Genomic DNA, 16091 nt, shown 5'->3' with positions numbered 1-16091 from the left:
CAGTGGAAAACTAATTAAAGGCGAAGCGGCGGACAATGAAAGCGAAAATCGCGTTGAATTCAATTTACATGTATATTTGATAATTTATTTAATTCATTGGTGCTTTTCTTTAACTTTTATTTTCGCTCTCGCTTAGTTTCAGTTTCAGTTATTGTTTCAGCTTTAGTTTTCCTTTCTTTTCACCTCGACTTATGTAATTAAATGTGGAAAATGAGGCAATCACCGCGGGCGCAGCAAATGAAAATAATTAGCTGGAAAAGCATATTAGCATTGGCACATTGGCACACACACACACACACACACACACACACTGACAGCCAAACTTAGCCATAGCTTTTCTCATTTTGGCCCACTGACAAAGCAAATTTTTTGGCTGCAGCTGCCGGCTGAAGGACGGATTAGGCCACAAAACCCATTTTCAACTTTCAATCACAGCGTTTCCCCTTCTCCCCGATTTTCCATTCCGAATAGGGCCATAATTACAGCGCGCTTTTCAACTTTGCCGCAGTTCTGATTTGTAATACTAACTTTTTTCTGTTCCCTCATTGTTTTGCGGGCTTTTGTGTTTTTTTTTTTGGCAAGAAGGGTTTTCGGGGCCTGAACTACGAGCTGTGTTAATTTGGCCAGACATTTGGGATTCTCTGGCTTGTTCTTCGGGCTAAAGTCGGGTGATTTGAGTTCACAAGATCTGGGCTGCACAGAGAGAAATCTGCGAAATATTTCTCTAAGATTCTATTCCTTTAATAAATCGTTTAAATAAAGTTGACGGGACATTGATGGATTGTCTTCTACAAAATGTTAAAAACAAATTGTAATGTCTTTTGGTTCTTCTGAATGGGAAACTTCTATAAATCTCTCCTCCCTCCTCGATCTAAAAAATATGTGCGAGGTGTTCTATTAAATTCCATGACACTTAGAAGTTTTAGAATCCGAAGAGAAAAGGCAACTGAATAAATGCCCAAACATGATTCTATTTTTACGAAAAGTGTGTGTGTGGGTTAAATGGAAATAAAATGAAAACCAGTAGCAATAGAGACTGCGACTCAGAACATGACATTCACCCGGCATTAAAATCGCAGTTGTTGTTCCTTTGCCGCGATGTATATAAAAATGAAAGCAAACAGCGAGACTCGCAGACGGCAATAAAATATCCAAGCAAAAGAGACAAAGTCACGTTGGGTGTATAGTACTTGTGCTATATAATTGTGTACATATATATAAATATGTGTATCTAGATATATACACACGTATGGCGGAGTAACGATTTCACACACAGCCGCAGAAACTTCTGACCTACTAACTGCTGAAGACGGAGAGCGAGTCTCTAAACTTGGGCAACGTTTTTCCAGTTAACTGCAAACGCTTTGACGCTTGACTGATGCCGGAGCTCCGAAACAGGCAAACTTAGGCCAGCTCTAGCTTTAACCCAGGGCCCAAGCTGCCACCTTAAAGAGCCCAGCTGGGTGGCGGTGTCTGGGTATCTCAGTATCTTTTGGGGGGCGTAACTCGAGCACACGACTTCGAAAGCGTCCCTCACCCCCCTTACCCCATCAACTAAAATGGAGTATCTGCAAGTTGAGTTGTCAGAGGAGCTCTCCTCTGCCGGCTGACAGGCTCCACTTCCCCCATTCTGTCGGGCCAAGTGAGCTCTTAATGCGGGTGTAAAAGATTATATGGCAAACTTGGCGCTGCCCATTGGCTGCGGAAATAGCTGCACTCGCAGAAAATGTCAGGTTTCAATAATAATAATAGTCTGCTATTCGGAAAACATACTATTACAAACATTACTATCATGTTTATCCGAACAAATCATTTTTGTTGCAAAAGAAAATATTTCTTGTAGAACAGCATGTTTACAGAACGTTTACAATTTCTTTCACAGTAGGTACAGATAAATGCAATACCATTTTTATTGACAGCATTTTTTATGATCATCTACGTTTTTATAGGTGTCTTTTATTAAAATCACTTGGTTTCCTTAGGAATTCTGGTGACATTTACATTTAAAATTCTATCGCGATTTGATGGAAAGTATGTCCAGAGACATAAAAAATGTAAAATAAAGTGGCATGTGACTTCTGCAACATCTGCGAGGTAATTGCTGAAACTTTTGTTTCGAGTGCAGCAATGCAGACAAAGTTTTGGCCAACGTTTATTGCCAATTTTTGAATGCATAAAACGCAAGAGTTGCCAGCAATTGACGCCCACGCATGGCTCCCATTGGATCCTCCTTCTGCTCCTCCGTCCAGAAGCAAATCTGGAATATAGGGCAGCATGCCAAGTGTGCGGCCAACTGCAGCAGACAGGCGTACGTGTATACAAAAAGAAAAAGGCATTAGCCACCCACATATGTATGTACATATGTGCATATGTGGACTCGTGGGTGGGTGGGAAATAAATGGGTTGTTGGCAGGGAACAAGTGCCAAACATCGTGACGACAACGACAGCGACAACTGGAGTCGCACTGGCATTGCGTCTCAGGCATTTCTAATTTGAGATCCGTTTCTAATTTCTGGCTTTCATGTGGCACAGCCAGGCAGCCAGGCGGCCAGGCAGCCATGGCCATGGAGCAGCAGCATCCGGGTTGGCAATTACTTTTACATGTTGCCGACGCGACGCCGCAGTTGTAGCAAGCAACATTGCTGCAAGAACCGCAGCCAATGTGGCGCGCTCTCTCGAAAAACACAAACACACACACACACACAGGAACCGCTTAAGTGGCTGCGTCATTAGGCTGCGAGATCTCTGCTGTTGCTGTTGCTTTTGGTGTTGCACGTTGCATGTTGCTGTTGGTGTTGCTCCTGCTGCAGTGCCAGCATTTCTCGAACTGGGATTGGGTCTGCCATGTATCTGTGTCGCTATATGTACGTACATAAATTAAATTCTTAAATTGCTCGTTAGCCCATCATGAGGTTTGCTCATTCATTCATGCAGTCGTCGATGTTGTTGTTACTGCTGCTGCTTCTGTTGCAACGTGGCTGCTGTCGCTGGTCTATGATGGGCTGCAATAACAATAATCACGCTGCCAACAGCAAAAACAACTTCTCAATGTTGGCCACAATGTAGGTCACATCGCATCCCAGTCCCCTGGCCACTCACTATTTCACTTTTCCGCTGCCCAGCGATTTCCCTCGAATTCTATGCGCTTTTAATATCGCGCAGTGGCATCTTCAAGTGATTTAATTTAGCACCCAATGGATTCTCTTTGGCGGTCGCTTTTGTCTCAACGAAATGCAAGGGGTCTTTGCTGGAAAGTTGTGGACAAAATTATGTGCGCCAGTGGGGAGCTATTATATTTATATTTTTATTACCCACCGAGATGCGGGCTCTTCAACTAGCTCAGTTTCATCACCCATGAGATGTTATCGGGGGATCGTCATTAATTAGAATACATTAATGCCCCGGCGAGCAGATGACAGCACTAGTGCCCAAGATAGTCAGCTTTGTTCTTTGTCGGCTGAAATACTGAATCAGTTGTGAGACAAATTTAACGATACAAAAGTATCTGCAAGATACTTAAGCGAACCTCTGTGGAATATCTGATTTACGTTGCACAAAAGCTGAGAGACTTTATATTTATCGCGAGCACACCATAATTGGTTAGGTAAAAGGCTTTAAATGGGAGAATAGGTGTCTTATTTATAACACACTTTAAGAGACTTTTGGGAATATTAAATTCCAAAGAGTCTGTATCACAGATTAAACAAGCATTTTAATTTGTCGCGGCAATTAGCTGGTTGAGAATAATTTCCAATCAATCGAAGAGCCAGCTACTGAACCATTTCGAACTCTGATTATTACGCGAATCGTTTCCTTGGTAAGTGAATATGTGTGTGTGTGTGTGTGTGTTTACCCCTGGCAAACAAAAGAATTTCGCAACATTCGCCGTCGATTCTCGGCATGAGGTCAACAACTCATTACGGTGTTGTTTAATAAACATTTCTGGGCCGCTGGCCTCCAGATCTCCCAGCCCTTTCCTCCCATTTTGGCTTTACCCCGTACAAACGCCTAATTACTTTGCCGTTTGAAGTGGAAGTTTATTTGATTATGACACCTGATGACCTCGGGCGTTACTCAAATGTTGTAGGGTGTGAAAAATTGAATTATCGCGCTCAGGGTAGGAGAACTTTCCAAGCAAATGGTCGAAATCTATAACATTGCATTGGGCAAATTTAATTTCGATTTCAAAAATGCAAGAAATGCGCGGAGAAAGCCAATAACAGCCATAGTCTCGAGTTATGCAAAACCATAATCAAATACTTTGGCCGGCAAGCGTGAGCAATTTATGGAGGAATTTGCCCGCCAGGAATTCCAACTCGCCGCCCCCTCAACACGAAGGTCAACCGAAATGGCCAATGAAATGAAATTCCAAATCCACAGACAGAGCCAATAAAAATGCAAGCGATTCCAAATCGTTGACAAATCGAAGCGCCCAGTGTCTTGGATCTCGGTTTTGTGGATTCGAACCGAGGCATTACGGCGGAAAGTTTTGCAGTTTAGGGATGGATTTTCAACTGCTCAAACGGAAATTCGCTGCGTGGGGCAGCAGCAGGAAAACAGTAACACCGTAACTGGCTTTTCCCACCTCTTCCCTACCGTCCTCTTCCGTAATTTTTTTTTTTTGAGTGCTGCTCACAGTAGCTTCCAATTGAGTTTTTCCTTTGTTTTTCTCGGCCATTGCCAATTTGATGCGGCGGATTTCTGGAGTTTGTTTTTACGACGAGCCACTCTGCCATGTAAAGGCGGCATTTTCGTTTTGGCTCCTTTTTGTTTTTTCGGGTCGCTCCGGAAATTGCTGCCATCGATAACTTAGCCATAGCCACCCCATCCCCGATCCGCTGTCCACCCACTCGAATCGGATCCTTTGGCCTTTGCAGACGACACTTTGGCAATTTATTTCCATTCCTTGGCTGCGATTTGCATAAGCGCCAGTCAGACTCATGCTCCTGCTTACACGCGAAGAAATTTTGCATTTACATTTTAAAATGTAAAATAAATTCAAATTGAATTGAATGCAAATCCAACCCCCCAAAATTAATAAATATAGATAGAATAATCCAAAGAATATCGGAGAGATGTCTTTGTTTCAGTTTGTCAGGTAAAGATTTTCGTTGTTTTTCTATTTATAGAAGTTTTTCCCCTGTCTATCCGTCGATTTTCCATCCAGAATCCAGCCATGAAAATGACACGGCAATGGGGAGCCAAAAATAAGTCACGAAGGCAGAAACGAAAAGGAGCAGATTAAGACAAATACAAATCAGTGCATAATTTTTCTATTAAACAATTTGGAGTGGGCGGTTCTGGACGGCCCCTTTTCCCCCGCCCCGGAACATGGAGGTGGACCCAGAGGTGGACGTGGACCACCTGGATCTAAATTCTCAGCTTGCAAATGGTGGCATGCTGATGTTGCTGCCGGGTCACGTGCCTGCCATCTATAAGCACGGACTTTTGTCAGAGTTTTGCGGATGCGGCGAACACCCGAACAGCAGGACATCGGGACATCAGGACATCGGGACACCAGAACACTAGGACATTCCCGGAAAATCCGGACACGTACCGTTAGAACAGCTCGACTTTTCAATTTTAACACAGTTTATATTCAATTTCGGGCCGCTTTAATTCGATGCCCATTCAGATGACGCTTAGATCAAATGGCGTTGTCATAGTTTCCCGGTCTATAGTACAGTACTATCCGTCTCTTTCGCCAACCATATTTCGGCCTCTTTCTGCGGCATATGCAAATTGGTGCTTGGTGCGCGAAAGTCGCGCCAAATGAAAAGCAACAGCCGATTGAAATGAAATACACGGCAGAAATTAAATGAATACGTGGGACAAATGTGCTCACATTGTTGCTGTTGGTGTTTCTGTTACTTTTGCTTTTGTTGCAGCCATGTCTGCTTTTTATATGTCATACATATTCAATAACAGACAAAATGCAAATTTGCAAATGTCGAAAATGGAAAGTGATGGCAGAAACGGAAAACAAAAAGCAGCCAAACAATCGAGACGAATGGGTTCCAGGGGGGCGAAGTCATAACCCTTCGTTTCCAGAATCATCAGCATTCATATGCGGATGCATAGATATATCTACATACATATGTCCTACTAGACACCGAACATGGCCAGCATACGAAGTCAATCGCAGGGAAATAGATTTAAATGTCTGTCATGGATACAAAAAACAAGTGTGAATGATTTATCAGAGAAAGTGTATTGCATGAATATAGCATGAAATTCAGTATTAAAAGTCTCATTCTCTAACAAATCTTAATTTATTATTGAATTTCAAGTGTTTATTAAAACGTTAGTTTGCAGATAGATAGATATCACCTAAAGCTTTTAGCGACTGAAGCCAATAAGAAATGGCTTTAAAACACTGTTCATGAAAAATCTGTACAGTTTATATCTAGCTGATAAAACGTTAATGATGGCTATTAAAGAAAACGAAACCAGGGAAATAAAAAAACGAAATGTGTGTAGATAAGTTAGCTGCCAGCTGCTCCAGCGAAATGCAACTGATCATAAAAAAGCACTTGGTTCGTACTCAAAGTCAAGCGTATGTTTACCTTTTTCTTCAACCATGGCCAAACACAATTTGTGATTCAAACGGAAAACCTGAACAAACACACAGGTATCGCATGATTTTGTGTAAGAAAAGATTAGGCCACATGAACTCTCCACCTGAGAACGATCGTTCAGCTCAATATCACATCAATTTCGAGTCAGTCAGACAGCCATGCATATTCATAACTGGACACGAAACAATAAAAAACCCGAAGACCAAAATCCAAATTGTGGCCAGGCCACTGGCGATGATATCAAATATCAAGTGCTGGCCATAAACAACTTGACCTTGTGCACGTACCGCAGCATTTTCCCCCGAGCTCTGGATGGAAGTGGTAGTTGCCTCAAATAGCATAGAAATAGCCAGACCAAAAGCAAAGTCGGAGCCATGCCCACTGCTCATCGATTACCAATTCACGTTCACACGTTCAGTGCGCTTCGTTCGTTCAATTTGAAAAAAAAAAAACTGAAGAAAAATCGGTGGTACTATGGCTATAAGTATAGAGCCATTGGTAGTGTGCGGATTGTGGCGACTGTGAACTGTGGAAATCCGACTTGGTCATGCTCATAAATGTGGCTAATTTGCAGCGAAGCTCTGGCTATGGACGCGATTGGCGATGCTTCTAAGACACCTTGCCCCCGGCACGTTGCCGGATTGTTAGCTGTTGGCAGTTAGCTGATTGAAATGCTGCTGGCCCGGCTCGCTTTCGGTTTGCTTTCGTTTCGTTGCGGCCACAAAAGTGTACCAAAGTCGTGATTCAGCTAAAGTTTCCTTCAACTCTTTTTGCTGGCCGGCGATAACCTGCCGAATTCTGCTGGCACCTTTAAGTATTTTCGGCACGCAACTGGCCCATTACCCTTGCCATTAACCGCTCTTTTGGCAATTAGTTTTTGATTATTTGTGGGCTGGAAATTGGGCTGCATCGATGATGGGTCGTTTGGTGTTAAGGACTGGTATAACCGTCAATGGTTTTCCATAACGATTGTATACCAACGAGACTGGTTTTAAACGGCAAATGAGAGGTCGTAAGATTTTTAATAGAATTTCCATAACGATAATGTGCATTAATGAGCCATTTGGCAGAGTGGAAATGCAATACGTACCGGATTTACCATTATCGTCACCGGATCAAAATGCCAGCGTTCACTAATTTACGTGAATTGAATCAAACCGATAGCCTGTCAGGCAATTGAATCAAGCGAAATTGGATCATTTGGGCGGCGGGCAGCGCGTTTGGCAATCCGTAAAAACACATGGCTCTCGCCAATTACTCTGGCCATAATTCTAGCCTGTCGCCATTCAAAACTCGGGCTGTTGTTTCTGTTGCTAATGTGCAAACGAACTCAATTACGTAGATAAAATACTGTGCCGGGCAGCAACAAGCGCACAATAAGACAACAACACCCCATCATCCAGTTGAGCCGGGCAAAAGCCATAAAAATGCGCATAAAGCGCAAAACTGATTGAGAGTTATATGAAGACACACGGCACACAGTGCGGCACATTCGCATGTATCCGCCAGATACATATGAACACGCAGATACAGATACGAGGGCTGAGTATCTCGGACCGAACGAGCCAAGGGACATCACGCCACAGCGCATTAAAGGAAATTGACGCGGAAACGAAGCGAATAAAAACTACCCGAGCTGGCCGCAGAAAGCAATCTGCACTCAGAAAAACGCGACAGTTTCGAAAGGATCTACATGTTTTCCATGCAACAAATAATGCTTTGACTTCATCTACAATCACAACCTTGAGAAATTATCCCTTTTGAATGATTAATAACTAAATAATCAGTAAAAGGTACGTTTATAACATTCTAAAACTTAAAGGAATCATTCAGATAATTTGGAATACAATAGATTCTCTAAGGAAATTACATATGTGTGTTTCACCCACCCTCCCCTTCATATTTGCTATATTATCAATGAAAGTTAATTTGAGCGGGCGGTATTTTGCACTGTGTACAAGGGGGAGGATGGCAAAGGGGACGTCCGAGTTGTCTGTCCAACAAGCAATTTCCAGCTATCAACACAAGGCCCTTACCATACCATACCATACCATACCATTCCATGCCATACACACACCACACTCTCCCCCCTGATAACCGAAATCCCCTTTCCGCAGAAAGTGCTTACTTCATTACGCATAATTTCCTGAGCCTGCGTTCAGCAACATTTTCATTTTCATGTCCATTTCCATGACTCTTTTTTTCGCCACCCGAATGACACAGAGAACTGCGAAGTGGTCAGTTTTCTGGACCCAGTTTTAGCTTCGGACTGTGACTCAGAATGAGACCCCTAGGGGTTGGTTGGTTGGTTGGTTGGTTGGTCTGTGATGGCCATCCGCCTTATCGAGGGTCTGCCAAATGAACTATGGGGCCATGGCCATGAGATACGATGAGGGTGTTCATGTCCAGCCGGCCACATGTTGTTTCCTTCGTTTCGATTCGTTTTTATGTGCGGCTGGGCAAAAATTATATGCTGATTGCAGTTTGCCGATAAGCGGAACGAAACCCAAACGAAATTATGACCATGCGGGTAGTATCTCTATCTCCCCACCGCTCAGAAAAGAACGAAAGACCCCTTGAAAGTGGAATGGTGGGGATGTCGCGGAGCCCAATGTAAATGGAGACTAACCGCAGCTGTGCGAGATTTGCAAAACTTGCTTTGTAAAATGCAAAAATTGCATCCACTTGGCCAAGGGATTTGTCGGTGGAAAAGCGAGGGGAAAACTGCGGCGTGTCTGCGTGTGAAAAGTCGTCGCAAGTGTGCGTTTAATAGCTATGCGGCTTGGGGAGCAGGGTTTCCAAGGCAAGATACTCCCGATCCCGAAAGGGGTAAGACCCATCTTGGGCTCCTCAACTTGTAAAGTACACAAACATACACACACACACACACACACAGAGCGACAGCAACTCATGCAGATGAAGCGTTTAGCCGAGGAGAAAGTTTTCTCTACGTCTTGGCTTTTGTGGCTAAGAGATGAGAGTTTGCTTTGTTTCACTTCCACTTGCCTATCTCTCTACCAATTTCTTCGTATTATTTTAGTTTTTTTCTCTGCTTTTTTTGCCCATCGCCCTCTTCTTCTTTTGTTTTCAGCTGTTTGGCTACGCTCTTAGTTATTATAGCAAATTATTTGTTTTGACTTTTAGTTGGGCCGTCAACTCGCAGCGGCCTTGTTTGAGTGTGCGTGTGTCTATATAGATGTGGCTGCAACAGTTGCTGCTGCTGCCGCTGCCGCTGCTGCTGCTGCTGCTGCTGTTTCCCAGCTGCGTCAAATTACCGCCTTTGTCTCGTGCGGTTGCCCGGGCCAACGTTTCCCATTTCTCATGTTTACCATGCGGCTGAGGCGGTGATTTTTCAGCATCTTCTCCATTAGTTTGGCTTATGAAAGTGCTCGTGCTCGGTGCTCTCTAATTATGACCCCTGGATCCCATTCCATACCGCCCATCTCCAATCCTTCCCTTTCGAACTTCAAGACATTTATAGTTGTCACTGGCAACGTGTTTGCAACCCTTCCACTTGCAAATATCACGCATACGCCGCGTGGGAGGCCAAGACAAATTGTAAGTCTCTGTTTGCCCTTGTCCTCCATCCGTAAATGCTGTGTGTATGTCTAAGTAATTATGAGAAACGCACACGCAAAGGGGTTTTTGGGGGAAAACACGAAGGAGTAACATAAATTATGCATTTTATTTGCTCAAGTGCTCAGGAGGACACACAAAAAGGATACTGGAACTGGAATACCCGGCAGCCACACGCGCATTTGTTAAATGTTTTAATTAATTTGCGAAACGCGCTTGTTTCGTTGCCTTTTTGTTGCTACAAATAAAAACCAAAAAAAAAAAAAGAAGAAACACCAACAGCAATGAGCATTACATTACAAGCAAACTGTGCAAATGTTTCTGTCCGTGTGTTTTTGTATGTGGCAAGCAGATTTGCAGACAACGAACAAATAAGCTTTGGCAACAACTTTGACGGCAACAACACAACCGAAACTACAGCCACGAAACTGCAAAACTCATTGCACTTTAAATTGAAATCAGTGCGAGATACAGAGGTCACCCCATCTGACTCAACTCTCGAACTCTTCCGAAATTCGTGGCATCCTGTTGGAAGCTCCTATTTTTTTTGCGGTTGTCCTTTTTTTAGCGCGCGCATTTTGCGGTTGACAGTTGACACAGTGCTGTGTGGCAGAGTGGCAATGGCAGGACCTCAGTATCTGCAGTCGGGGAAAAGGAAAAGTAGATTCAGACATCGGATGGAGCATCCTGCTACTCGCCTGCCTGGCAATTGGTTTTTGGGTAAGCGCCACACTGTTTAAGCTAAAATGCTGCCATTAAAATGCGCTTTCCCCACTCAACTTCCTGTACGTCCTCATTACACTTGCGCATTTGGTATATATTGGTTTTAAATATTTAAGCACTGGCATTTGTTGTAAACGGTAATTGAAGCCAAACAGGGCGAGCGTCAGAGGGAATCGTAAATGGATCGTTGGCGAGTGGGAGTTTCTCCGCTCGATAGGCAAATGTGCCCACCTACTGACCATCGATCAAGAGATCCACAGAGATCTACGCAACAAACAAGCTGAGAAATCGTTAACTTTCACCCGAAAAACGGTCGGCCAAACAAAACTGGTTCGCCAAATCAAATATTACCTCATGCCATCCATAGCCAAAAGGTTGAAAAGCCAAAATGAGGGGCTAATTATCGAGCTGGCAGCTGTGAGCCTTAGGTTTAATTGCAGCATGTGCCAATACCGCGATTATCCAACCAAATTTGTACAAACGACGGGGAAATGCGCCCACATATCCGGCCATAATGCGGGTCAAGTGGTCTGCTCCCTGAGTCAGCTTTAATGCCAATTTTAGTGCATTTCCAGCGAATGTGCTATCGCACAACTGAACTTAGCTGAACCCCCGCTTATAAGGTTTATAGCATAACCCCTTCCCAAATCAATGCCACACACACGCCCAGTTGCCAATCCCATCGAACTCAGTTCGTTGCACAAAAGCCTGGCCGCAGAAACAAAATAAAATTATAAAAAAAACAGAGAGAGAGAGAGGAGCTTAGCCATAACATAAATTATGGACTTTTGTTTAAAACCACAGCAGCCGCAAAAATAAACAAAAAAAAATAATACAGTAAACCCAAGCGGACGACTCGAACGGGCGATACCCCAGGTGAGGAATCGAAAGAGGAAACCACTGGGAGGGGTTTCAATCCGAGACATTCTCCATCCTGTCACAGAAACCCTCGTCACATAGAATAGCCTCAGAAGACACGTGTTTACCAGTTAGTGTATTAAACTCTGGATGCGCTGGTTTTCAACTCAAATGATTATAGTTTATTTATGCGCTTGCTTTAAAATGATGCCCATCATGGGAATAATTGTATTGTGCTCGGCACTCCGAATTTGCATCAAACGCCGCCATTTGTTTGGGCTTTTGTGCGAAGTTCTGAATCTGAATTTACAATGAGCTGGCCGGGCTTTGTTTTCGGCGTTGCCCAAGGCATTGAACTGTAATGGCCAGAACGTACAAGTCAACAAAAGGCAAACCAAGACCATCTGAAAATTTAAAGAAAAAAAAAAAAGAGAAAGAGCTGACAGTTTCCCACTGCTCAAGGCCGGGCTCATTTATGGCTGTTAAAAAGTTATTAAAACAATTTGACCACAGTTAGCAAGACTTAATTGCAGTGGCACAATTACGGCCGAGACCCCATTAGATTTGGCATTTTGCGGTTTCTGGGCCACAGTCAGCCCAAATCAAAGCGAATCGAATCGAATGCACTCGGGTGACAATTTAATAAGCCAGAAGATTGGGCCGTCTCTTCTCGGCCCTTTGGCCATAGTCCGACAACTCTCTCTCAATCTACTTTGTTGGCAACTTGCTTGCGACTTGGCCCGTCTATTTTGTGATGTGGCTGCTGCTGGTGGTGCTGCTGGTGGTGCTGCTACCTCATCCGATGTTGCTGCTGCATTTTGCCGGCTCATTTCAACTTGGCCCGAATGCATTTTCTATACAAACACAGACAGACCCAGAAGCTGAGGCACAAACAGACGGAGCTGAAGCAGACAACTGCAATTCGGTTGGGCATGGGTATGGCCAGAACACCGAGAGAAAAATCAAGGAAAATTGTAACCACTTCGTAAACTAGTAAGCCTAACAATCAAGAATATTCATATGGTTTGATCGTATCAAAAGTATTTTTTTAATATATAAAGCTTGGTACATAAAATAGTAAAATTGAAATGTTTTAAAAATATGTTTTTTCCATTACTAGCATACGTACTATTACTAAAATATTTCCCCTGTGTACCCAGCCCTCTCTTTACCCATATCATTTCGACTGGAGAATGGCAACTTTTTGGTTTATTGGCTTTATTGACTTTTGGTAAGTTCTCTTCCCGGTTGACTTCGTTTCGTTTCGATTCGTTTTGTGGCCAGAGCTTCTTGAACGGGCGAAACGTTTGTTCGATGGGTGGAGGAGGGACATCCTTTAAAGGGTATGCCAGCAGTCGGTTAGTGTTAGTAAACTCCTCTGATTGCTGGCTGTGTTTATTCGCTTATAAAAATAAATAAACCCAACGCCGCCAAATCAGTGAGAGAGTAGGACAGCAGGAGTCCAGGGCAGAGCAGGACAGAAGTTGGCAGTTGCAAGACCGTAAAACTGGAAAGTTGTTTGGTCAGTTCTACTGACAACAGCCACCACCAACGGCAGCAGCAAGCGGCAGCAGCATTTAGTGTCGAGTGCTGGCTCTTGGGCTCTGATTTTCCCGGTGCCGAGATGCGAACGAACATTTATGAAAAATCACTCAATTTTCCAGCTGCGGAAAAGTGTGTCATCCCCCGAAATGTTGCAGAATCCCCAGACAAGATCATCGAGTCTCTTTCCTTAGACTCTCGCGACACGGAGTTGCAACTCGATCTTGGCTGGTTTTTACCTGGTTGTTTTCGGCTGAAATCTGGTTTTTGTCTCGATCCCGCTATCTCTTTCGCTCCCGGTGCATCTGTCCCGCTCACTGTTTTGCTTCTTATTCTGTTTCTGTTTCGTTTCCATTTGCATGGGTGAAGTTGAATCATCGATGTTGATATCGAGCTGGCGTATCTGGCAGATACTTTTGCACTTCTCCGCAAAACGCCAATGCGAATGCAAATGCCTGTAGTGTATTTTATCCAGTTTCGGGGTATTTGGACTCTGTATTTGGCACTCGCCAGCAAACTGGTTTCCCTCCTCCTTCGTCATGAGCAGGACCGATTTCAGTGTCAGCTCAGCAAAATCACCATCAGTCCATCCATTCAATTTGCAATTAGCCGCAGCGCCATAATTAATAAAGGAAACACGCGTCCAAATGATGTTAACTAAATTGTTTTTGATTTATGCCTCAAGTTCGAGTTCATTTCGCTTATGAGTGAGTGCCTGGATAACTTTAAGCCAAATTTATGATAAGCTGTTGGCCATTTGGCCTGCGTTAACCTCAGGCCAGAGATTCAGATTCAGATGTAGATACAGATACAACAAAAATAAAAAACTAAGAAAACCGAATGCGAAAGTGAAAGTGGTCGAAGAAAAAAGACAGCACTCCTCGATCTCTCTCTCTCTTTCGCCTTCCCATCCCGCATCGTTTGTCTCGAGTGATTTTATTACCGCCTTTCTTGTCTCTGTCCCTCTCTCCGTGTTAACTTGGCTCTTGTTTTTGGCTCTGTCAGAGTTTCAAAATAAAATTAAACGCTAAGAAAAACAAAACAACAAAGAAATGATTACACCGATTTATACGTGAGTTCGGCATCACGTTTCCTTTTTATTGCTCTCTGAATTTGTTATTTTTGCTGTTGTCATTTTTCATTTTGGGTTCAGTTGGCTGGCTGTGTTTTTCTCCCTCGGTTATTTAATGATTTCAAGATTATACACGGTCCACCAGGCGACCCTTCTACTCCTGGTCCGGTCGACACAGAGTGCTCCTGCTCCTCCTTATCCCCCAAAAAGCTGAGGCTGAAAAACTTTCGCTTTTTTTTACACCTTTTGGGGCAGGTAGGGTAAAGTAACACAAAAAAACAAAAAAAAAAAAAACGTTGTGTAAGAGCATGTTAATTTGGGACGAAGGCAGAAGGTGTTAAAATTGCAGATAATGTCTGCGGTTTGTTGTTTGGGCTCTCTCTTCGCTTTAGGTTTATATGTATGTACGTACATAAACCCTTTCATTGAGGGATGCTGTTCACACTTCACTGCCAGGAATCTCCATTAAGCGACCCAATTATCTGTGAATCTTTTGATGGGAAAGGTAAGCGGCTTAGAGCGAAATATCCAATTTAAAGGCTGGTTGTAGGACTAAAACCGTTTGATATGTGATAAATCGCAGTAGAATTTTTATAATCACCTAACCTTCATGTAATGCCACCCCTGCAGGGCCCTGCCTCGAAAAAACAATTAATTTAATGGGCCAACTTTGAACTCGTACTCGTTCTTCATAAATATGCTAATCAGCCGGTGAACACGCCTCCAATTTATACAAAGAATAGCTAATTCTGGCGCTCAGTTCGCGCTGACACAGTTTTGCAATTATTCAATGGGCAAACATAATTAAAATTGTGAAACACGATTTGCTCTTGACTGGAGCAACGTCTGTCTGTCGCAAAATGTCAAACGTTCAAACGGTGGAAGTTTGAAGTGGTTGTTGTTTCATTTCGAGACGTTTAGGGAGCGCATTAGACAGATAGCGCATCCGTCAGATACGGCAACAGCTACATTTGCCGACTCAGAAACTGAAACAGCAAGATACACAGATACAAATGGCGAAACGGAGATACAAGTTCGAGTACACGCGGCATCGATTATTTGTGTGGCGGGCTCAAATGAAAACTGGTTCTGCCAGTGCCCAACTATAGATAAGTGTTTCACTGTTCCAGGCAATAAATGCGTGGGAAAGCGACTAGGCCAGTCCGATCTGCCAGTATCGCAGAATTATGGCCAGTCAGCCTAGCACAAAGCCAGGCTGCGGCGCTAGATGTGCAATTACAGATAAGACCGAACTCATTATAATAAAAATGAGTTATTAAAGCCCCAAACTGAAGACCCAAAACTTTTCGCCGAAAACTAGCCGAGAGTAATGGCCAAATGTACCGACCGCTGGCGCGTTTTTTTTTTCGCATCAACTTTAAATTAAAGCCACTCGTTTGCTCTATTCTCTGTCGTTCATTCATTTTTCTACATTTTTCTTAATTTCTTGGAAGCTGTCAACGTTGAGAATTAATTTTTACGCCACCGAACCGACCTGGACCGGCCTGGACCTGAACCCGGTTTCCTGGTCTGGGGTTTGTTCCTCGCCGAGGTGGAGAATCAAATCATGCAAGAAATTTGTTACTGACATAAAAATTACCATCATTATAATGTCTGGCCCCGTCTAACACGAACACGAACACTCGAAAGCAGGAAGAGCGGCGAAACAGCCAGTATGTGGTAATAGAAAATGTCGAAATGGACACTGGGAAAAATACCAGGAATCGCAGGTGAGCATGGG

The 16091-nt window shown here is 43.5% G+C and overlaps 1 protein-coding gene across 2 annotated transcripts in view; it reads right to left on the bottom strand.

Moving 5' to 3' along the window:
* CG30089 (uncharacterized protein) overlaps positions 1–16091 on the bottom strand; it is a 34664-nt gene that overhangs the window by 8374 nt on the left and 10199 nt on the right. The gene's annotated exons all lie outside the window — the stretch shown is intronic.

Source organism: Drosophila melanogaster, chromosome 2R, assembly GCF_000001215.4.
Source record: "Drosophila melanogaster chromosome 2R".
Lineage (NCBI taxonomy): Eukaryota > Metazoa > Arthropoda > Insecta > Diptera > Drosophilidae > Drosophila > Drosophila melanogaster.
The sequence above is the reverse complement of the archived record's forward strand: the minus strand, read 5'-3'. Positions and strand labels throughout refer to the sequence as shown.